The following is a 23,389-nucleotide window of genomic DNA, read 5'->3' on the forward strand; positions in this document are numbered from 1 at the left end:
CTCAGACATCAGTGCTTCTTCCTTCCTCCTCATCCTGGACCACTTTTCTCCATTTACTGCGAGAAACATGGAAGTTGGGTCCAAGCATGGGCAGGTGCCTGGGGCAGAAGCACCGAGGATGCAGCTGTGGGCTGCTCTGGCCTGGCAGGGGCCTCCACACAAGACAGCTTTGTATTCTGGATTTCTTTTTTTTTTTTTTAAATAATATTTATTAAGGTTTTCCAATTAAGAACAAATTAAAAAACAAAACATCCAATTTATAATCTTTTTCCGTTAACATCTTTCCAGGACTTCCCCTTCCCTCCCCCTCTTGTATTCCAAATCTTGCAAAAAAAAACAAGTAAATTCAACAAGTTCTTATCCCCAGTTTAAACTTATTATCATTGACCCAATTTTTTTTTTAAAAAAAAATATTTTCCCATCCCCTAAGATCGACCTGTTTCCTTCTACGAGTTCCCCCCTTTTAAAATGTAATACAGATAAAAATAAGAAAGATAAAAAATAATTTTACACCCTTTGGATTCCAAATTTCCCTCCCCCCTTTCCCGGTTGCGTTCCCAATGTTCCTCAGCATCTGATGTCTTCCTGGAGTTCCCACTTCTCGCTAGACCGTAGTCCTTTACCAGTCATCTTTAATTTCTAATGTCCAATCATGGAAGGAGTCTATCTCAAAAAGGGGCCCATTTCTTCTATCCAGATTTTTATATCTAGGAGTAAAAACTCCAATTTTATTTCTTTAAGCCTGTCAAATCTGGGTGTCCCAAATGTTCCCACTTCCAACTTTATCCAATTCTTATTATTTTATTATTCTTGTTGATCAGACTCCTCCTTCCTTTTTTTTTTTTTCCTGCTCTCCTGCACAAATGTTCTATTTCCAAAAGCTTCTAGTTCCTCTGCAGAGGCTTGTTATTCAGGAGCAAAACATTACGTCAAGACCCTTTCATTCTTCAATAGATAATTCCATTGTTCTCTTTAGTGTGAAGACCTCTGTAGACAAAATAGTGTTCCATTTCTGCAGTTTCCCAGGAGATAGAAAGTTCTGTTCAAATTTCATGTCAAAAACACTTGTAGTATCCCTCAGCTCCTCTAGATGGATTACAATAACTGAGTTCCCTTCCAGATCACGTCCACCAATCCAAGTAACTTATTAATCCTTATTTAAAACAATTTGTATCCAATTTATAACAAATGTAACCGGCAAAGTCCTCATAACAAAGTCTCTATTTTGTTCTTCCGTTTTGACAGCTCTTTGACAGCTGTCAAAAACTCCGTTTCTCTTCTCCAGGCGCTTTCACAGATCGCTCCCAGGGTTCGGGGGGGGGGTTGCTTTTTAGTTCAAAATTCCACTTTTCTCCTCCAGCTCAGTCTTATATTTTTCCCTCGCGAAGTTAGTAACTTATCAAGGTAAGGTTACTCTCGATCTTAGTTGTCAGATCCTTTGCTTTAGCTCTTCTACAATAGAGGGGGGGCTGACTTCCTTTTTGTGCCTTCCCCGCTCGCTCCGAATTTTGAAAAAATTATCCCCCTTTTTAGTCCATGTTCCAATTACTCATGGGTTGTTCTTTTGAGTCCAGATTTTCAATGGAAGAAGTCAGCGCTCTCCGTCGAATGGCATGCGGCTTCGCTCGGGAAGCGGCGGACTCAAAGCACCACCCCCCCGGCACCCGCTCCGTAGCCTTTAAAAAGGCTCTTTCGCGGGTCGGGGGGCGCAAAGGTGCCACCATGTCCATGGGCTCTGTGCCCATGGTTTTTGAGGGTCCCCGCGTCGCCGGCGCGGTAGAACCCAGCCCCTGCCGAGCAGGCTCCCTCCGGAGCACGGAGGGAGTCTGCCATTCGGCGATGGCGCCAACCTGGAAGTCCGTGTATTCTGGATTTCTGACATCCCACCTGCCATGTAGCATCTTGTTCTCATGCTGTGACAAACCCAGGGAAATCATTTTGATGGGAAATTGAGCCCCAGTTCCTGGGAGGCCCAAACAGCAGCTGCTCCCCATATGGTCCGGACCACTGATGGGTCGATGATCCTTTCCAGTCAAATGTGGTGGGACACATTCCTTGAAGGGATGCCACAGGCCCCTCAAGAGCAGTCATCTTGCAGCACTTCTTAGGTCTCTCCCCATCACACACACCTTTGCCAACTTGATGCTGGCCATCTGCTACACTGGCTGTTTGCACATTAGATCTGAACTCTACAGCAGTAGAAATTTAATAGTTTATTGCAATGAATATACAGAGTAGGTGACGTCTTCTAAAGAGACACATTTCAGGAGGGATCAGCACTAAAACCAGAAGCAGTGGCAGATCAGGGGAATGAATCATAAAGATCTGTCATCTCAAGCACTTTAGCTGAAGCAGCAGCAAGGAGCAAGATTGACAAGGCCAGGCAAGGGAAGGCTCCCTCATTTGTAACCCTGAAATGCTGGGCTTGGCTGCAGCCTGAGGTGGCCTTGAAAACATCAGCACTTGCCCCCTAGAGCCCCGCCCCACAAAGACCTCTGTGCATAGGAGACCAGGAACTCAGAGCAAGACAGTGATGGCTAGGAGGGGTCCTACGATAGTTGCCCTCTGCTTCTGCTGAGTCTGGAAGGGAAGAAATTGAAGGGTGGATCTCTCCCAACACCTCGCCTTGGTGTGCCAACAAACTCTTGGCTGAAGTGGTGATGGCGGAAGCTGGAGTAGAGTTACGGCAGTTCATCCATTATGCAGACACCAGAACTTGGCACATGGCAGGACAGAGGGAAGGCAGAGAGGTCCCTCATTACGCTCTCCTTGTAATGGAGACCATTGGAAGGGAGCCCAGCAGGTTCTTCGGCAGAGAGAACAAGCAGCTCTTGCAACGTGTGCAGAGCAGGGAGCGAGTGTCCACCTAGGCACAGCCGTGCATGCTTGAATCTTTGGGAACAGGAAAGAGTCCAATGTACAAATACCATTATTGTCATCACCCACTGTGCTTTGGCTGGGGCATGGACCAGAATTTAGCACCTTGAGAAACTCAGCGTTTGCATTTCACAAAGAACATTTAGAAATTCACCAATTTCCCAGCCCTCATGACTGTAGAGAAACAAGCCGGAAACTTCAGCTGTGTGAGATCACAAGGTGGATATCCATGTGCATGTGTTTTTGATGCCCAGAAAGCCAAAGCAGCGTCACACCAAGTGGAGTGCAGACTCCTTGGGGGAATGGCAAAGAGCCACCAAAGAACAGCCAAGCCATCCTTGGCCACAGGCACTGAGGCTCACAGTCTTGGAGGCTGTCTCCCCGCTCCCCTCCCAGCCAACCTCAGCAAGTCATGTTCCTTCTCCCTCCTCCCATCAGCAAAAGTCAAGGGGAGATGAGAGGGTCCAAGACCACAATAACAGACTACAAAGTGAGGAAAACATCCTTGTGGACAGGGAATGTTTGAACAGGATACCCCTAACACGCTGAATGATTTTTTTTTCTTCTTTCTGTTTTATTAAATTTGCTTAGTAACATAACATTATTATATATATTCTATAAAACAAAGAATACAGAACAAAATTCATTCATACTACAATGCCTAATTACATAACATTAATATATATGGTTTCTGAAAAAAAGACTTACATAACAAAATCAATTCAAAATACCATCCGGTTTACTTTTTCTTTTTTTCTTTTCATTTTTCTTTCCCCTCCCTCCCCACTCCAGCCCTCCCCACCCCCTGTCAGGCCTTCGTTCTTCATATCTTTATCCTTGTACACAGTCTGTTCATTTGAGCTTGTATGTTAGGGTTGGCTTCCCCTCTTTCTATCCAGTTCCTGTAAAATGCCCATTTATTTGTGATTCTTTGGCATTTACTTTCCCATCTATCTTCTACCACTATCTGTGCGAATATTTCTGACTGTACGTATTCAAAAACATAATCATTCCATTTTTCCATATTCCATTTGGCCTTTTCTTTCAATCCCAAAGCAATAACTGCCATTCCAGCTAGAATCATAATCTTGTACAACTCTTGCTTATTACTCTTTACTTTGTTATTTTCCAGTATTCCCGAAAATAACAAATCCCTATTAACTTCTATGTTTATATGAAATAGTCCAGAAATTACCTTTATAACCTTTTGCCAATATTCCTATATTCCACATGTGTGAATATAGTCCTTTTTCCTGACCACAATGCCAGCATTTGGGACTAAACCCTTTCACTATATACGCCATTTGTGCCAGAGTTCTATACCATTTTAATAAAAAAAATTCTACTTAATTCTTTATACTTTTCTATTTTAATATTGTTTATATTCTTCATCAGTTCTTGAGCCATGTTTGGAAGGATCGTACCTTCCTGCTCCCATTTAATCTGGATTATCCTTATTCTTTCTTTGTCACTTATCATCAGTTTCTCCGTTATTTGTCTTTTATTCAGCACCATATCTATTTTCATTTCTGTCCTCATCGTTTCCTCTATTCTTTCCGTTTTTATTAAATCATAAAGTCCTTGCACTTTCAGGCAATATTGTTTTCCTATTTTTTCTAAAAAAACTTTTTTTGTAATTAAATTCCCTTCTTCATCAAACATATCTTTTAATTTATAAAATCCCTGATCTTCTAATTTCTTCCACCAACCCGGTTCCCTTTGACTCTCCTGCATATATTTTAATGGCATCCACCTTGAGTATGTTGGCATCCATTTTGTTTTCCAATTCTTCCAAATTCCTAACACAGTTTTCCTTGGTCCTATTGTCTTCTTAAAAGCCGTATTAATATCTCTATTAAATATCCCTTCTCTTCCTATTCCTTCATTTATTTCATTCTCCAGCCTTATCCATTTAATCCAATCCTTATATCCAATATCTATTAGATTTTTCAATTGGAATGTTTCATAATAAAATTCTAAATTCGGTATTCCCCATCCCATCTCTTCTTGAGATGAATAATTTACTATGTCTGAGGTTCTAACTCTTTTGCTTCCAAAAATCCAATTTTTAAATACCTTATTCCATGTTTTGAACCATATTTTCCTAATGGGTAGTGTAATTACTTGAAATAAATATAATAATTTCAGTACCAGAAAGATTTTAACTGCTCTAATCCTACCTAGAATTGATAAATTCTTATTTTCCCATGATTTTATGTCCTTCTTGATCTTCCTCCACGCTTCTTTGTAATTTACATCTGGAATCTTAGCATTCTTTTTAATAATATTTACCCCCAAGTATTTAATTTTTTTTCTATTGATATCCATCTTTGTCATTTTTGCAATTTCCTTCTTCTCCTCTATATTTACATCCCAAAATAAAATTTAAGAGTTCTCCAGATTTACTCCCAATCCCGACTCCTCTTTAAAGTCCTTCAAGATTATCATAAATTCTCTTACACCCTCTAAGGGGTTTGTAAATAATAATAAGATATCATCTGCATACATGTTTAACTTTATTTCTTCCTTTCCTTTCTTATATCCTTTTATCCTTACTGAGTTTCGTATTCTATCTGCCAAGTACTCCATACCCAAAACAAATAGTAGTGGTGAGAGTGAACATCCTTGTTTAACTCCTCTTTGGTATCTGAAGAAGTGTGCATGCACACGAAAGCTCATACCAAGAACTGACTTAGTTGGTCTTTAAGGTGCTACTGGAAGGAATTTTTTTGTTTTAACTCCTCTTTGTATATTGAATTGATCTGAACCCCCCTCATTCACTCTGACCACAGCCTTTCCTTCTCTAAACAATTCCTGGATTGCTTCCACAAAGTTCTCTCCTAATCCTACCTCCCGCATAATATTCCATAAGAAGGCCTTATACACATCCAATTTTAAGACCACCAATTTTCCTTTTACCCTGCTTGTTAATTCGTTTAGCACATTTCTTATAGGAGGGCCTATGTATCTTCCTTTAACAAATCCATATTGATCTTCCTTAATTATTTTAGGTAGTACCTTTTCCAGTCGCCTTGCCAGGATCTTTGTAAATATCTTATAGTCTTGATTTAATAGGCTAATTGGTCTGTATGACCCCACCTCTGTAGGGTCCTTTTGCGGTTTTTCAATCACTACTATTTCCGCTAGTTTCCAAGTGTCTGGGGCTTTCCCCCCTTCTAAGATATTATTAAATACTTTTTAAAGTTCTGAGCCCAGGATATCCGTTGTTTCTTTATAACACACTGAATGATGTGCCCCATTTCCAGTCAGATTTCCAGTGGGTCTGAGTAGCCAGGAGAGAACCTGGCAGGGATTGAAGGAGCTTCAGAGCTGCTCTGGGGCACAAAGAGAGAGGCATCTTCCTGTGACACCTCACGCCTGGGCCTTTGATTCTGTGGCCAGGCTACAGCATCAGACGGCAGATTCCAGCAGAGAAATCCAGCAACTGACAAATTAAGTGGGTCTCTCTGCCCCGGGCTTCCCTTCCAAAATAGATTGCCAGTCCCTTTCTGGCTAATGAGGGAAGCACCCTGGGGGTGATTTGCTCTGGAAACCAAGCAGGGCGGGGGAGCTCCTCTGACACATCTGCTGCGGTTTCTGATAACCTCATTACCCAGCTGTTATTAAGGCTCCTCTTGCTTCAGGAGAGCAACCAATGCACACTGGCTTTCTATCTGGTCCCCCAGTGCTTAATAACAACCACCACAAGAGGGTGCCTTGGAAACCACACCAAGCCACAACCAGGAAGCAGAGCTATGGAGATCCCTGCCACCTCTTCCTCCCGCTGATAGACAGGGAACAACTGGCAACTCGTGGCAGCTGCAGCAACCTTCTTGCTCAGCACAGATCCCTAGGCCAACCCTATCCCTTAGGGAAGAGTCTGGTTCAGAAGCAGGTCACCTGCTTTGTATGCAGAAGGTCCTGGGTTCAATCCCCAACAGCACCTCCAGGTGGGGTTTGGAGAAACCCCCTCTCAGAAACCCCAGAGAGTTGGTTGCGCTGAGCTGGGTGGACCAGTAGTTTGGTTCTGTTTCTATGCTCCCTTCAGGCAGTGGCTCCTTGAAGGACATCAGAGGGCAGCATCTGCCTAATTTTACACAACTCTCACCTTTTTTTTGTCAAAAGTAAAAAAAACAAACCGTTTCCAGAATGAGATGTGCTGGAGCTGCAGCCAATGCTGGAAACATTCTCAGCCCTACCTAGAGATGCCGGGGGTTGATGCTCTCCACCCCAACCCTTTGTTCTAGAACCCCAAACATGCACATGCTCAGAAGGCCTTTGTTGCATTCGCTCACAGCTGAGCCTGACTGCAGAAATAGGCTGTCTAGTGAGCATAGATGGTATCTTCATTTTGATAGAGATGCTTCCCCTCCCCTTTCTGATTTAGAAATGGAGGAGGAAGAGAATTAAATTACACTGGCAGCAAGAGGTCCAGAGTTGCTTAGCAATCAGAGGTTGTGGGTCTGTGATGCTAGAGCAACAGGCACCTTCTCCCACCAGGTGAGCACTGGGTGGGTAGAAGGAAGAGGCAGGCATTTTTACCTGGTGCATCACTCTGTGACCAACAAGTTTCTGTGGATGGCCCATTTGAGTGCCTACTGTCCCCTCGGATACTTACAAGGCAAATGCCATGCAATTACACCCCCACCCCTCACCGATATACCCACTAGATTCACAGAAGGCCAGTCTCACACCAGACCCAAATCCCATGCAGTCAGCTTTCTCTATGATCATATCCAGGAACAAACAGGTCATGGAAACCAAACCAAACCTATTATTCCAAACAAAACCAGCCTTGCTGAAAAAACAATTTACAGATAAAACAGCCCCAAATTCATCCAAGCAAAAGGGCAGGTGTTCTGGATGAGCAATGATGCTGTAACTGTTAGAAAATCAGGAGTCTGTGACTCTGATGGACTCTGATGGTGTTTCCTGCTTGGCAGGGGGTTGGACTCGATGGCCCTTGTGGTCTCTTCCAACTCTATGATTCTATGATTCTTGCTTGGTCAGTTTAAAATACTTCTGTTGCCCACAGTGAGGCAAAGAAAGATTAAACTGCAGAGCAGACCCTGCAAGCCTGGATCCAGCCCATGCGTGCCCGGCTGAAAATCGGCTGCCCAGATAAATTTGTGAACATCTTTCAGCTCCTCCATGATAATATGACAGCAACAACTAAAGATAACAATGGCTCTCAGTGAACAATTCACAGTGAGATCAAGTGTTAAACAGGGTTGTATTATTGCCCCAACTCTATTTATTATTTTCATTGCCATGATCCTACACATTGTTGAAGGGAAACTCCTCACCGGGGTAGAAATCATATATCAAACAGATGGACAGCTCTTGAGTAGGCTGAAAACAAAGAGTAAGGTTACCATAACTTCTGTCATAGAGCTTCAATATGCTGATGACAACATAGTGTGTGCACACTCAGAGGATGACCTCCAAACCATCCTAAATATCTTCGCAGACGCTTATGAATCATAAAATCATAGAATCATAGAATCATAGAGTTGGAAGAGACCACAAGGGCCATCAAGTCCAACCCCCTGCCAAGCAGGAAACACCATCACAGCACTCCTGACATATGGTTGTCAAGCCTCTGCTTAAAGACCTCCAAAGAAGGAGACTCCACCACACTCCTTGGCAGCAAATTCCACTGTCGAACAGCTCTTACTGTCAGGAAGTTCTTCCTAATGTTTAGGTGGAATCTTTTTTCTTGTAGTTTGGAACCATTGCTCCGTGTCCGCTTCTCTGGAGCAGCAGAAAACAACCTTTCTCCCTCCTCTATGTGACATCCTTTTATATATTTGAACATGGCTATCATATCACCCCTTAACCTCCTCTTCTCCAGGCTAAACATGCCCAGCTCCCTTAGCCGTTCCTCATAAGGCATCGTTTCCAGGCCTTTGACCATTTTGGTTGCCCTCCTCTGGACACGTTCCAGTTTGTCAGTGTCCTTCTTGAACTGTGGTGCCCAGAACTGGACACAGTACTCCAGGTGAGGTCTGACCAGAGCAGAATATAGTGGCACTATTACTTCCCTTGATCTAGATGCTATACTCCTATCGATGCAGCCCAGAATTGCATTGGCTTTTTTAGCTGCCGCGTCACACTGTTGGCTCATGTCAAGTTTGTGGTCAACCAAGACTCCTAGATCCTTTTCACATGTACTGCTCTCAAGCCAGGTGTCACCCATCTTGTATTTGTGCCTCTCATTTTTTTGTCCAAGTGCATTTCTCCCTGTTAAAATTCATCTTGTTTGTTTGGGCCCAGTTCTCTAATCTGTCAAGGTCGTTTTGAAGTGTGATCCTGTCCTCTGGGGTGTTAGCCACCCCTCCCAGTTTGGTGTCATCTGCAAATTTGATCAGGATGCCCTTGAGTCCATCATCCAAGTCGTTGATAAAGATGTTGAATAAGACTGGGCCCAAGACAGAACCCTGTGGCACCCCACTAGTCACTCTTCTCCAGGATGAAGAGGAACCATTGATGAGCACCCTTTGGGTTCGGTCAGTCAGCCAGTTACAAATCCACTGAGTGGTAGCATAGTCAAGTCCGCATTTTACCAGCTTCTTTACAAGAATATCATGGGGCACCTTGTCAAATGCCTTGCTGAAATCAAGGTAGACTACATCCACTGCGTTCCCTTCATCTACCAGGCTTGTAATTCTGTCAAAAAATGAGATCAGGTTAGTCTAACATGACTTATTTTTCAGAAATCCATGCTGACTATTGGTGATCACAGTATTCCTTTCTAGGTGCTCACAGACTGTTTGCTTAATGATCTGCTCCAGAATCTTCCCTGGTATTGATGTCAGACTGACTGGGCGGTAATTATTTGGGTCCTCTCTTTCCCCCTTTTTGAAAATAGGGACAACATTTGCCCTCCTCCAGTCTGCCGGGACTTCGCCTGTTCTCCAGGAATTCTCAAAGATGAGTGCCAGTGGTTCTGAGATCACATCTGCCAGTTCTTTTAATACTCTTGGATGCAGTTCATCTGGCCTTGGAGACTTGAATACATCTAGACTAGCCAAGTATTCTTGTACTATCTCCTTAGTTATTCTGGGCTGTGTTTCCTCTGCTGAATCATTTGCTCCAAATTCTTCAGGTCGGGCATTGTTTTCTTTATCGGAGAAGACTGAGGCAAAGAAGGCATTGAGGAGTTCAGCCCTTTCTGTATCCCCTGTTTGCATTTCACCATCTTCTCCTCTGAGCTTTTCTGACTTTGTGTCTACACGTGCTGGCTATTTGTTTGAATTTCTCTTTGGTGGTTTCCCCCCTTTTCCATTTTTTGTACACATCCTTTTTTAATCTTAACTCAGTTAAAAGTTCTTTAGATAGCCACCCTGGCTTCTTTAGGCACCTTCCATGTTTCCGTCTCATTGGTATTGCCTGAAGTTGTGCTTTTACTATCTCCCTCTTAACAAACTCCCAGCCATCATGAACTCCCTTTCCTTTTAGTATTACTGTCCATGGGATCTCACCCAGCACTTTCCTAAGTTTTATGAAGTCGGCTTTCTTAAAGTCAAGAAATTGAGTCCTAGTATGCTTAGCTGCTCCTTTCCGCTGTATAGTAAACTTCAGAAGAGCATGATCACTCGCGCCTAATGATCCTTCCACTTCTACCCCACTAACCAGGTCATCAACATTGGTTAGGACCAGTCCTAAAATGGCTGTTCCTCTTGTTGCTTCTCCCACTTTCTGGACAATGAAGTTGTCTGCAAGGCCAGTGAGGAATCTGTTTGACCTTATGCTCTTGGCTGAGTTTGACATCCAGCAAATATCCGGGTAATTGAAGTCCCCCATTACTACTATCTCCCTTCCTTTTGCATGCTTGGCCATCTGTTCCAGGAAGGCATCATCTATGTCCTCCGTTTGGCTTGGGGATCTATAGTAAACTCCCACAATGAGGTCCCTGTTATTCTTCTCTCCCTTAATTTTGACCCAAATGCTCTCACTTTGGCTTTGAGGTTCTAATTCTTGGATCTCTTCACAGGTATACACATCCCTGACATATAACGCCACGCCTCCTCCTTTCTTGTCTGGTCTGTTTCTCTGAAATAGATTGTATCCCTCCATTATTACATTCCAGTCGTGGGACTTATCCCACCAGGTTTCAGTGATGCCTATTATGTCATATTTAGTTTGCTGTACCAAGAGCTCAAGCTCATCTTGTTTATTACCCATGCTTTGCGCATTAGTGTACAGACATTGAAGTCCATTAATCATTCCCCCGTGTCTCTTATTTAAGGAGTTTTTCCTCCCATCACTAGGTCTGCGTGCTGTTTGCTCAATTTGGTCTATGACATTTGGATGATCATCAATTGATAGACTCCTACCTTCAGGAGCTCTGTCTTCCTCCCCCACATTAGTCAGTTTAAAGCCCTCCTGATGAGGTTTCTGAGATTTTTGGCAAAAACATTCCTCCCAACCGTTGTGAGGTGCAGCCCATCTCTTGCCAGAAGTCCATCTTCAAGAAACTGCAGTCCGTGATCTAAGAATCCAAACCGTTCCTGTTTACACCATTTGCGAAGCCAGCTGTTCACTTCCACTATTTTTCTCTCTCTCCCTGGGCCACGTCGTTCAACTGGGAGGACAGATGAGATGACAATTTGTGCATTTAATTGCTTCAATTTCCTGCCCAGAGCCTCATAGTCTCTTTTGATCTTCTGGAGGCTATTGCTTGCAGTGTCATTGGTTCCCACATGAACCAAGAGGAAGGGGTATTTGTCAGTGGGTTTTATGATTCCTTGCAGTCGTTCAGTTACATCTTGGATCTTAGCCCCGGGGAGACAGCACACTTCCCGAGACATTTTGTCAGGCCCACAGATCACTGCTTCTGTTCCCCTCAGTAGGGAATCCCCTATCACCACTACACGCCTCCTCTTAGGTCTGGTCGGGGTTCTTCCATGAGCTGTCCGTTCCAAGGTCGCCTGCACATTCCCTGAGGACTGACTTTGCTGTTCGTCTTCATATACCTGATCGACTGTAATGAGGGAGAGATCCTCAAATGGAGTCTGCTCTTCGTCTTCCATGCTAGGGGAGAGGACCTCAAAGCGATTGTGTATTTCTAAACAATCAGAGTGAACCCTGGGCTTCCTACTTCTTTGAGTCACATTTCTCCATATATCTGGCTCCTGTGTTGGTGAACTAGCCTCCTTCTCAGGGGAGTCCCCTGCCTCCTCCTTGGTGGAGACGGTGTGCTCTGTTGCTTCCAAGAAGAGCTCCAGCTCTCTAATTCTTTGGAGCGTAGCTACACGTTCCTCCAGTTGCTGGACTTTGTCTTTTAAGAGGGCAATCAACATGCAATTGGTGCAGGTAAAGCTGCCTGCAACCTTTGGCAAGATGGCAAACATTGTGCAGGAACCGCAGGCGACTGAAAAGCTTGGCCTGTCGCTCTATATCCAAAAAAACCAAAGTGCTGCACCAACAAGCACAAAACAACCCCTCTGCAGCGCCAGAAATCCAACTCAACGGTGTAACACTGGAAAACGTCAATCACTTCACCTACCTGGGCAGTTACTTTTCCACAAGGGCCGACACTGATGCCAAAATCCAGCATTGCCAGAGCTCTGCAAGTGCAGTTTTCTTCTGATTGAAGTGCAGAGTGCTTGAGGGACATTTGCAGGGAAACCAAAATGCTTATTTACAAACAAAGCTATTGTACTACCAACCTTACTGTATGCTAGTGAAACATGAAACTTATAAACGCCATCTCCAACTTCTTGAAAGATTCCATCAACAGTGTCTCCAAAAAATTTTACACATCACTTGGGAAGACAGGCAAACTAATGCCAGTGTGATGGAAGAAGCAAAGATCACCAGCATCAAAGCAATGATTCTTCAACATCAGCTTCGTTGGACTGGTCATGTTGTTCGGATGCCTGATGATCGTCTTCCAAAGCAACTACTCTATTCTGAACTTAAAAATGGAAAGTAGAATGCTGGTGTTCAACAAAAGAGGTTTAAAGACTCAAGGCAAATCTTAAAACATGTAGAATAAATACCGACAATTGGGAAACACTGGCCTGTGATTGCTCCAGTTGGACAACAGCCTTTACCAAAGGTGTCATAGACTTTGAAGACACTTGAACTCAGGACGAAAGGGAGAAACAGGCTAAGAAGAAGACATGCTTGGCAAACCCACACCGTAATCAACTCCGACCCAGAAACCAATGTCCCCACTGTAGAAGGACGTGTGGATCCAGAATTGGCCTCCACAGTCACTTATGGACTCACTCGGCTATGAGTGATCGCTGAAGAAGTTGCTTTCTCCATGAAAATCGAAAGAAACATTTGCAGATCAGCTTTGTTCATCCAAACAATGCAATCAAAAGCCAGTTTTAGGTAACCCTTTCATCAGGAAAAATGAAATGGTTGCAATAGTAGTGAGCTCTTATTTCTGCTTGCTGTTAAGCAGAAACAACAAACTGGTGGAGGCTTCTGGCCTCTTATCATCATGAGAAGAGACCTTGCCAAGTAAAGGCAGCATCAAAAACTGCCGGGTCAGAGGAAAAGCATTGGCTGCGCCCACTGAAAATATAAAAATCAGGCAGTTCATTGAACTTGTCTTCAACGCACCCAGGTGGGGATGCTTGGAGAAACATAGGCATTCAAGGACCAGGCAGACCTTTCAGCTCCACCCAATGGAAGCCTCCAATTTCCCTCCCTCCTGTCCCCTTTGAAATCTGATGTTGCACACTTTTCGCTTTGAGAGGTTCAACTCCTTTTAGGGAAGGAAGTGCAGGATTGGCACACAGGAAGACTCACCTTTTGTTGCATTCTCCAAGTGGAAGTTTTCATCTTAGGGAAGCAGGATGACAGAAGGGAAGGAAGGAGAGATGTGTTGGGAAGATTTCTGAATTGGTTTTCTTTTAAAAATGAAATCAGAGATGTTTTGCATGTAGGATGCTTCCACGTCTGGGCCACAAAAGATACATGCCTCTTTGCCATCACAAAGTATCATTCTCAGGGTCTGTGAGCTGCCCCCCCCCCCCCCCCGCATCACTAAAAGGAAGATAGCAAAGCCCTCAAATGACTCTACAAGCTGCAGGCAAGAACAGATGTTCTGCCTGGGAGGTTTAACATGCCTGGAACTGATACATAAAATAGGAATGTATTGCCAGGTCAGCAAAGCAGGTTGAGCTCCGTGGAGCGAATGGGCTGAAGCAGCCATGGACAGGCTTGTGAAATGGAGTCTGCATGGAATTATGAGTTAAGGCAGAGGGGCTCTCTGGGTGAATGGAGATCTTGAGCCAAGCCATTCAGGCGGACAGCTGCCTGCTCTGCACCTCCCTGTCATGCAGGATTTGCCCAGCCAGAGCACAGGGCGGAAGAAGCACCACCAGCATGCTCATCACATACCACCCCCAGCCCAGGCGCATGGAGACGTATTTGGTGAATGGGCCTCTTTCTCCACATGCACCCCACTAGCCACCCTAACTGGGTTGTGCAAATTGCCCGATAGCAAATGCAATCAGCTTCCACCACTTATGTGAGAGGAGGAATTTGCTTTGCAAGCCAGCCTGAGCATCCAACACCTCTCTTCTGAAAACACTCACCGCTGAACTGACCAAACATTTTATCCGCTTGACCACATACAGAGGAGCCCTAAAGCCAGATGAGGGAGAGGGTGCCTTTCTTTTTCCTATGCATCACAATCATTTAGAATCATAGAATCATAGGGTTGGAAGAGACCACAAGGGCCATCGAGTCCAACCCCCTGCCAAGCAGGAAACTCCATCAGAGCACTCCTGACATATGGTTGTCAAGCCTCTGCTTAAAGACCTCCAAAGAAGGAGACTCCACCACACTCCTTGGCAGCAAATTCCACTGTCAAACAGCTCTTACTGTCAGGAAGTTCTTTCTAATGTTTAGGTGGAATCTTCTTTCTTGTAGTTTGGAACCATTGCTCCGTGTCCGCTTCTCTGGAGCAGCAGAAAACAACCTTTCTCCCTCCTCTATGTGACATCCTTTTATATATTTGAACATGGCTATCATATCACCCCTTAACCTCCTCTTCTCCAGGCTAAACATGCCCAGCTCCCTTAGCTGTTCTTCATAAGGCATCGTTTCCAGGCCTTTGACCATTTTGGTTTCCCTCCTCTGGACACGTTCCAGTTTGTCAGTGTCCTTCTTGAACTGTGGTGCCCAGAACTGGACACAGTACTCCAGGTGAGGTCTGACCAGAGCAGAATACAGTGGCACTATTACTTCCCTTGATCTAGATGCAATACTCCTATTGATGTAGCCCAGAATTGCATTGGCTTTTATAGCTGCCGCGTCACGCTGTTGGCTCATGTCAAGTTTGTGGTCAACCAAGACTCCTAGATCCTTTTCACATGTACTGCTCTCAAGCCAGGTCTCACCCATCTTGTATTTGTGCCTCTCATTTTTTTTGTCCAAGTGCAATACTTTACATTTCTCCCTGTTAAAATTCATCTTGTTTGTTTTGGCCCAGTTCTCTAATCTGTCAAGGTCGTTTTGAAGTGTGATCCTGTCCTCTGGGGTGTTAGCCACCCCTCCCAGTTTGGTGTCATCTGCAAATTTGATCAGGATGCCCTTGAGTCCATCATCCAAGTCGTTGATAAAGATGTTGAATAAGACTGGGCCCAAGACAGTACCCTTGGAGTTGCAAAACATCCATGGAGGCACAGCTGCTGGCAGGCCTGTGGAAAAGCACGCTGCCTCGACTAACAGTATCAGGAGCTGTAAACTGCTTGCTTATGGAAGCTCCTCCTGGCTCTGCTCTAGGCTCCCTGCCTCACTTGGAGATGGCAGCTAGCAGGCCACCAGCAGCTAATGTTCTTTGGGGACAAGAAAAGAGCTCCTGCACAGGCAGCAGGGGAAGAAACTGCTCCCCCCCCCCGCCATCCCACCATGGCTGCCAGGAAATTGCAAGGATGGCTTGGGGCACCAGGAGTGGCTCCTCTTGCTTGAAGAGAGACCTGGAAATCCAGAATGTGTTTTTGCACCCTGTTCCCTCAGTAATAGCTACCAGTAATAGTTCAGGGCTTAGAGCATTTGCTGTGGGGGTAGCAGGAAGGCTGTTTGTGGGGTGGGCCGTATGAGGCTTGCTGTGGTGTGAACCATTCGTTATCTCAGGCCAGCTCTCTGCCTCCAGGGATTAGGCTTATTCTGGATGGCTGAGACTGGCCATTTGACCTGGGGTGGGCTTTCGGAGACTGGGCCCTGCTGAGTTGTGGGCCTTGGCTGCTGTTGAGTTGCAGTGCTGGGGGTGGGGTGGGCAGGACTCCCTAACCATGGGCCTTTGCAAGGGGAGGACAAAGGCTGCTTCTTTTCACTAACATCCGATGTGTGCAAGGCTGCGCCAGGACCTTTGCCCTGACCTGGATTTGCTGCGCCCCTTTTTGGCTTTTGATGCAGGATCAGGTCAGTGCAGTGAGAGCAGAATCTTGCACTGCAGGAAGAGGGAAAAGGTGGAACCTGGGCAAGAGGCTTGGCCCCCAGTGGCTGCACACCCAAGGCCCAAACTGCAGAGTTTAACAGTTGGACTGGCTGGGACTTCTTGAAGACTCCTCCCCACCCCATGGCAGGAGACCCTTGCCAGGGTCCCGCAATTCTGTGGTGCCGTTAGTTTGAGGTAATGATCAATAATCTTTTTGAAGTAAAATATCTAGGGGTGAATATAACAGCAAAAAATCTGAGTTTATTCAAGGACAATTATGAAAAGTGCTGGTCAGAAATTAAGAGAGATTTAGAAAGTTGGTCAAGACTGAAACTTTCCTTGTTGGGCCGAATTGCTGCTATAAAAATGAATGTACTGCCAAGGATGCTGCTTTTTTTCCAGACTTTACAGATTGTGGATAAAATGGAGTGTTTCGGGAGGTGGCAAAGAGATATCTCTAAATTTGTGTGGCAGGGCAAAAAGCCCAGAATTAAGTTTAAAATATTAACTGATGCTAAAGAAAGAGGGGGGTTTGCCCTGCCAGACTTAAGGTTGTATTATGAATCAGCAGCTTTTTGCTGGCTGAAGGATTGGCTGCTTCTTGAAAACACTGATGTTTTAGATTTGGAAGGATTTAACAATGCCTTTGGATGGCATGCATATCTGTGGTATGACAAGGTTAAGATTTACAAGAATTTCAAGAACCATATTGTAAGGAAAGCAGTGTTTAATGTCTGGACAAAATATAAAGACTTATTAGAAAACAAGACCCCAAGGTGGTTATCACCTATGGAAGCTAAGGCTGTGAAAAGACCCAATATGGAGGCCGAATGGCCGAAATACTGGGAAATACTAGAAAGAGATGGAGACAATTGGAGATTGCAGAGTTTGGAGAAACTAAAAGATAAAGTGCGAGATTGGTTACTGTGATGGGATTATGAGCTACTTGTGCGTAAAAGTTCAGTCCCTCAGATCTTGGGCATGTTTCTCAAGACTCTGTGTACAGCGGAGCCCCTTAAGCATGACTCCCTTAATCGCTGGCAGAATCCGACAGTGGGCGTTTACGGAAACGACTCCAGCATAGAAGCTCCTTAACGGAAACGCGTCGTCTGGACTCTCGGCGCGACAGTTTCCGGCGAGGAGTGGGTGTACCTATAGGAGGTCCTGAAACTTCTCCACTGTTTTCGCTGGAAGATTCCTTGAGCCAGTCTGGCGCCTCACTCTCTCTCTGATCTCCCACACTCCCCCTACTGGTGCCTTCCCCCGCTGCTGAGTCTCTCCTAGTTTCTGAGAGCCTCTCCACCACCTGCCTTTCCGATGGCAGTTCCCTGACATCCACCTCCCCCCCCGGGCCCCCTTCACCCCCTCCCGCCCCCTCCTTTACTGGCGGTGAGGATGGAAAACCCCGGAAAGAACACTCCTCGTCGTCAGAGGATTCAAACACTTCTCTCCACTGACTCCCGTCTCTTCTCCCTGAGTCCCCCTCCTCGTCGGAGTCTATTCCCTCCTCCAGCCCTGATTCCGGGAACCCTTCGAACTCTTCTTCTACATCGGTGGTGCCGAAGTGTTCCCTCCCGAACCGTGCTACGGGCTGAGGTTTCCTTGGGAACCTTTGATGAAACGTTTCTATCAAAACCTCGTCATTGACCCACGTGTTTTCTGATTCCGGTTCCCCTTCCCATACAACCAAATACTCCACCTGATTTCCTTTCCACCTGGAATCAATGATTTCTGCCACCTGCATGTTGCGTTCCCTTTCTTCTATGACTGGTGTTCGAGTGACCTCCCGTTCACGTTCCCCCCACTCCCGCCCTTCTCGGTACGGCGACAGTAAGGACCTATGAAATACTGGGTGCAGTTTCATGTGGTTGGGCAACCTGAGTTTGAATGCTACCGGGTTGACCTGTTGTATGACCTCAAAAGGTCCTAGCCGTTTGGGTCTCAATTTCTTACACCCTCCCTTGAACGGCAGTCCTTGGGTGGACAGCCACACCCGGTCCCCCACCCTTATGGTTTCACCTTCCCTTCTGCTTCTGTCTGCTTGCTTCTTGTAATCTTCCTTGGCCCTCTCTAAGTTAAGTTGGAGTTGTCTGTGGATCGCTTCCATCTCTTCCACAAAGTGTTCCGCTGCTGGGACACTCCATCTTTCCCCTCCTTCTCCTGGGAATGCTCTAGGATGACACCCATAATTAGCCAGGAAGGGACTCATCCCTGTTGACACATTCTCCGCGTTGTTGTAGGCAAATTCTGCCAGGGCCAATCATTTTCTCTGTCATTTACATAACACCTCAGGTATTGTTGTAAAATACCGTTTGCCCTTTCCGCCTGCCCATTTGTTTCTGGGTGTCGGGCAGTCGAAAAATTGACTTCTACGTGCAGTAAGCTCATGAGCTTCCTCCAGAACCTGGAAGTAAATTGTTTCCCCCGGTCTGAGACCACCCTCAAGGGGGCGCCATGCAACCTAAAAATATGCTTTACAAACAACTGGGCGGTTTTTTCTGCTGTGACCGCGTGTGAACAGGCTATAAAATGGCACATCTTAGTTAACAGGTCTACCACCACCATGACAGCTGTCTTCCCTTTGGATTTTGGCAGATCCGTCATAAAATCTATGGATACTGCCTCCCATGGCCTTTCTGGTGTGGGTAAGGGTTCCAATAGCCCCGCTGGTGCCCGCCTCTCCCCTTTTGCTCGTTGGCATCGGTCGCACCCCCTTACATATTCCCGTACGTCTTCCCTCACCTTGGGCCACCAAAACTCCCTGGTAACCAACCACATGGTTTTGTGTTGCCCGAAGTGCCCCGCTGTGGGGCTGTCGTGCAATTGTTTGAGTACCCGGCCCCTCAATTCCCCTTCCGGTATGTACAGTGCCCCCTTGTAATACAACGTTCCGTTCCTTTCCTCAAAACCCCCTGTGTTCTCTCCACCTCCCCGGAGTCCTCTGAGTTTATCTTGGGCATAATCATCGTTCTCGGTTCCCTCTACCAGTTCTCTTTGCCCCACCAATGCCGCCCCACACACCCAGTGGTCCTCGGGAATGATATGTCTCTCCTCTGGCGCTCCCTGTCTGACATTGCATACAGCTTGCCCACTGGCAGTTGTGCTCCTGGGAGTAAGTTAATTTGACAGTCAAAGGGTCTGTGCGGGGGCAGTTTATCTGCTTCTCTTTCGCTGAAGACGTTAACCAAGTTGGCATATTGTCGTGGTACCTCCCCTTTATCTGTTACTTCCATCCCTGCTAGCGTGGCCTGGGCTTCTGCCTGTGCTTCCCCTCCCTTGCAGTGTGCCAGGCAATACGCTGACCCAAATGAGACTACTCTCTGGTGCCATCCCACTAGAGGGTCATGCAGCGCTAGCCAGCTCATTCCCAATATGATGGGCGCTCCTCCCAGGGTAGCCACATTAAACGCTATGACCTCCGTGTGCCTTGCCACCCTCATTATCATGGGAACAGTCTGGAGGTTAACTTCTCCCCCCAACAGCTCCCTCCCATCAATTGTTGTCACCTGCAGAGGGTTACTTAAAGGAACAGTCTGTATCTGGTGTTCCGCTGCAAACTCCTTACTCATAAAATTGCAGGAGCTGCCTGAGTCCAATAGCGCCTTTATCTTTAGCGGATGTCCATTTGGTAGCTCTAGCACCACCTCCACGACAAGCGCTGGTCTTGGGGGTTCAGGCTTGGGCACATTCACTGCTCTTTGGCCCGGTTGCTGTGCCCCGATGCTGGCAACCAGGCGTTGGCTTTTACTTGCTCCTTAACCCCCTCCTCTTCCCCCCCAACAGCTCCCGCCATTCCTTGCCATCCCTTCCTCTGAGGGCAGACTCTGGCAAAGTGACCTGGCTGTTGGCAGAGGAAACACTTCTTGGCGCTCTTTCCCTCTTTCTTCCGCCCTTCGTTGGCGTTTGAAACTCCACGCGCACGCGCCGTTCCAATCTCCATCGGTTCTACTGGCGGTAACTGCTGCCCTGGTATCTCTGGAATGCGGAACTCACTCCAACGTTCCCCTTTCCCTTCCCGCTTTTCCAAGGCTCTTGCCTCTTGGCGCGCTCCGATGGCAAGCGCTGATTTAGTCAATTGGTCCATAGACCTGGGCGCGCGGGAAAGTTCATCCTTCACTGCCGAGGATAACCCTTCTTCGAAAAGCATTTGAATTGGGTCTGCAGACAGGTCCCACCCCAGTTTATGGATCAACATGGTAAACTCAGTCCAATACTCTTGGACAGAGCGATTCCCCTGTTTACACGCCATCAGTTGTCTGCGCACCACCCCCTGCTCAATCTCACTGGAAAACATCAGGTCCATGGCGCGAAAAAATTTCCTCGTGTCCTTTAAAATGTCACTGTTCCCTGCCATCAGGGGCCTCACCCAGTCCTTGGCCCCACCTTCCAGGTGCCCAATGACAAACGCCACCCTCGATTCCTCATCTGGGAAGTCATCAAACTGCAGATTGAGGGCGTATTGCATCTCAGTTCTAAAGTCTTGATAATTTCTGGGATCACCCCCAAACTTTTGCACCAACCCTGGCACCTTCCTGGCAAGTGGGGTGGTTTTGCCCTTGTTTGCATCCTGAGCCCGCCTCTCTTCGAGCCTCGCCGTTTGCAGCGCTAGCTGGAGTTCCAACACCCTGTACCTTTCTTCCAGGCTTGGACCCGCTCCAGCTCCTCCTGCGTCTCCGGCTCCGGTTGGGTTGCTCATGATGCCTTTTGCACAAGCGCTTACAGAGACTGTCGGATTGCTGTGATGGAATTATGAGCTACTTGTGCGTAAAAGTTCAGTCCCTCAGATCTTGGGCATGTTTCTCAAGACTCTGTGTACAGCGGAGCCCCTTAAGCATGACTCCCTTAATCGCTGGCAGAATCCGACAGTGGGCGTTTACGGAAACGACTCCAGCATAGAAGCTCCTTAACGGAAACGCGTCGTCTGGACTCTCGGCGCGACAGTTTCCGGCGAGGAGTGGGTGTACCTATAGGAGGTCCTGAAACTTCTCCACTGTTTTCGCTGGAAGATTCCTTGAGCCAGTCTGGCGCCTCACTCTCTCTCTGATCTCCCACACTCCCCCTACTGGTGCCTTCCCCCGCTGCTGAGTCTCTCCTAGCTTCTGAGAGCCTCTCCACCACCTGCCTTTCCGATGGCAGTTCCCTGACAGTTACATTACGCTCAGATTAAAGAGGCTTTTAAATTGGATAAAAAGCTAGGATTCCAGGTGGAAAAATCGAAATTGGAAACAGAACTGTTAGAACCTAAGACTAAATTACTTTCAAGAATGTATAACTTGCTGCTGAGGTGGAATACACAGGATGAAACGGTTAAATCAGCTATGATAAAGTGGGCACAGGATATTGGGTATAATATCATGTTTGCTGACTGGGAAAAGTTATGGACCACCGATATGAAGTTTACGGCATGTAATGCCTTGAAAGAAAACATTATGAAAATGATATATAGGTGGTACATGACCCCAGTCAAGCTAGCAAAAATATATCACCTGTCAGATAATAAGTGTTGGAAATGTAAGGAAACTGAAGGAACGTTCTTTCACCTCTGGTGGACTTGCCCCAGGGTTAAGGCCTTCTGGGAAATGATATATAATGAGCTGAAAAAGGTATTTAAGTATACCTTCCCTAAGAAACCAGAGGCCTTCCTTTTGGGCATTGTTGGCCAGAGGGTGTTAAAGAATGACAGAACATTATTTATGTATGCAACAACAGCAGCAAGGATACTTGTTGCCAGATATTGGAAAACTCAAGATTTGCCCACGCTGGAAGAATGGCAGATGCAGCTGATGGATTACATGGAGCTAGCAGAAATGACTGGCAGAATCCGAGACCTGGGAGAGGAAGCAGTGGAAGAGGATTGGAAGAAATTTAAGGACTACTTACAAAAACACTGTAAACTATATGAGTGCTAAGAAGGATGAGAGATTTGAAAACAACAGGGCACCATAAAGTTAGTTGAAAAGATTATGAGAATGAGTGAATTTTATGAGAAAAATAAATTTTGAATAAATATCATGTCAAAATTAGGTATTTAAGTTACAGATAGGTAGCCGTGTTGGTCTGCCATAGTCAAAACAAAAAAATTCCTTCCAGTAGCACCTTAAAGACCAACTAAGTCAGTTCTTGGTATGAGCTTTCGTGTGCATGCACACTTCTTCAGATACACTGCGTATCTGAAGAAGTGTGCATGCACACGAAAGCTCATACCAAGAACTGACTTAGTTGGTCTTTAAGGTGCTACTGGAAGGAATTTTTTTGTTTTAGGTATTTAAGACTTAGATAAAAATATTCAAAGTTAGGGACAAAATATTGGAAATGTGTACAATAAGAATGGAAATAAGGTGATAAGTTGCTGGCTAAAGTTTTGTAAATTTGGAACGTAGGAGCGAGAGATGTGAGGAAGTCCAAAAATGAAGAAAAGATGGTTATTACAAGATGTTAAATTTTATGTCTGTTTCTTTTTTGTTTGTTTTCTGTTTATTCTGTCTTTTCTCTTTACTGTATTAACAAAACTCTTAATAAAAAAAATTAAAAAAATAATAATAATCTTTTTGAGCCTGCAGAGTATTCAGTGTTGCAGGCCAAATTAGTAAATGTGCCACGCTTAGTGTGCTGCTTCCTTGACTCAAGCAACAGCAACCAGCTGCCTGTTTCTTGTCATCCGGGTGGTCATAAAGGCCAGGGAGTCCAACTCTAGGGCCTAGGCATAATTTGTACTGGTTTATGTAAAATCACTGCTTTGAGAGTGTAGTTGAACAGCATCTAGAGGACCACAGAGCCATTCCCCCCCCCCCTTGCTCCAATTAGTTCTTACTGGAGTTCATGAAATTTTGGCATGTTTGCTTTCTATCTTTGGAGACTTTGCAGTCAAAAGGTGGGTGATAAATTTTATTTTAGTAATCAAGCAGAGCATTCCAGAAGGAAATGGAGCACAGAAGCTGCTGAGCTTGGCACCCAAATTCACCCCTCCTAAGTACACCCCTTTCTGCCCCTTGGACCCCCTCCTTGCAAGTTGATGGCTCTGTTGGGGGAGGCTCTTCTCCTGACCAGAGGTACCTGCTGAGGCTATATCAGCCATCGCCTATATATGTGTTATCCAGCACAGAT

General features: G+C 45.7%; 1 protein-coding gene across 2 annotated transcripts in view; it reads right to left on the reverse strand.

Moving 5' to 3' along the window:
• Positions 1-23,389, reverse strand: part of LINGO3 (leucine rich repeat and Ig domain containing 3) — a 63,165-nt gene that overhangs the window by 13,703 nt on the left and 26,073 nt on the right. Inside the window, exon 1 of one of the 2 annotated variants that reach the window (XM_081846212.1) lies at positions 13,648-13,768. The exons of the other annotated variant lie outside the window; for it this stretch is intronic. The gene's annotated coding sequence lies outside the window, so the exon portion shown is untranslated. Of the gene's footprint in view, positions 1-13,647; positions 13,769-23,389 lie in introns of those variants that run through there. 2 annotated transcript variants of the gene reach the window in all.

The sequence above is a fragment of the Podarcis erhardii genome (genome assembly GCF_964252035.2).
Source record: "Podarcis erhardii genome assembly, chromosome: 18".
Classification (NCBI taxonomy): domain Eukaryota; kingdom Metazoa; phylum Chordata; class Lepidosauria; order Squamata; family Lacertidae; genus Podarcis; species Podarcis erhardii.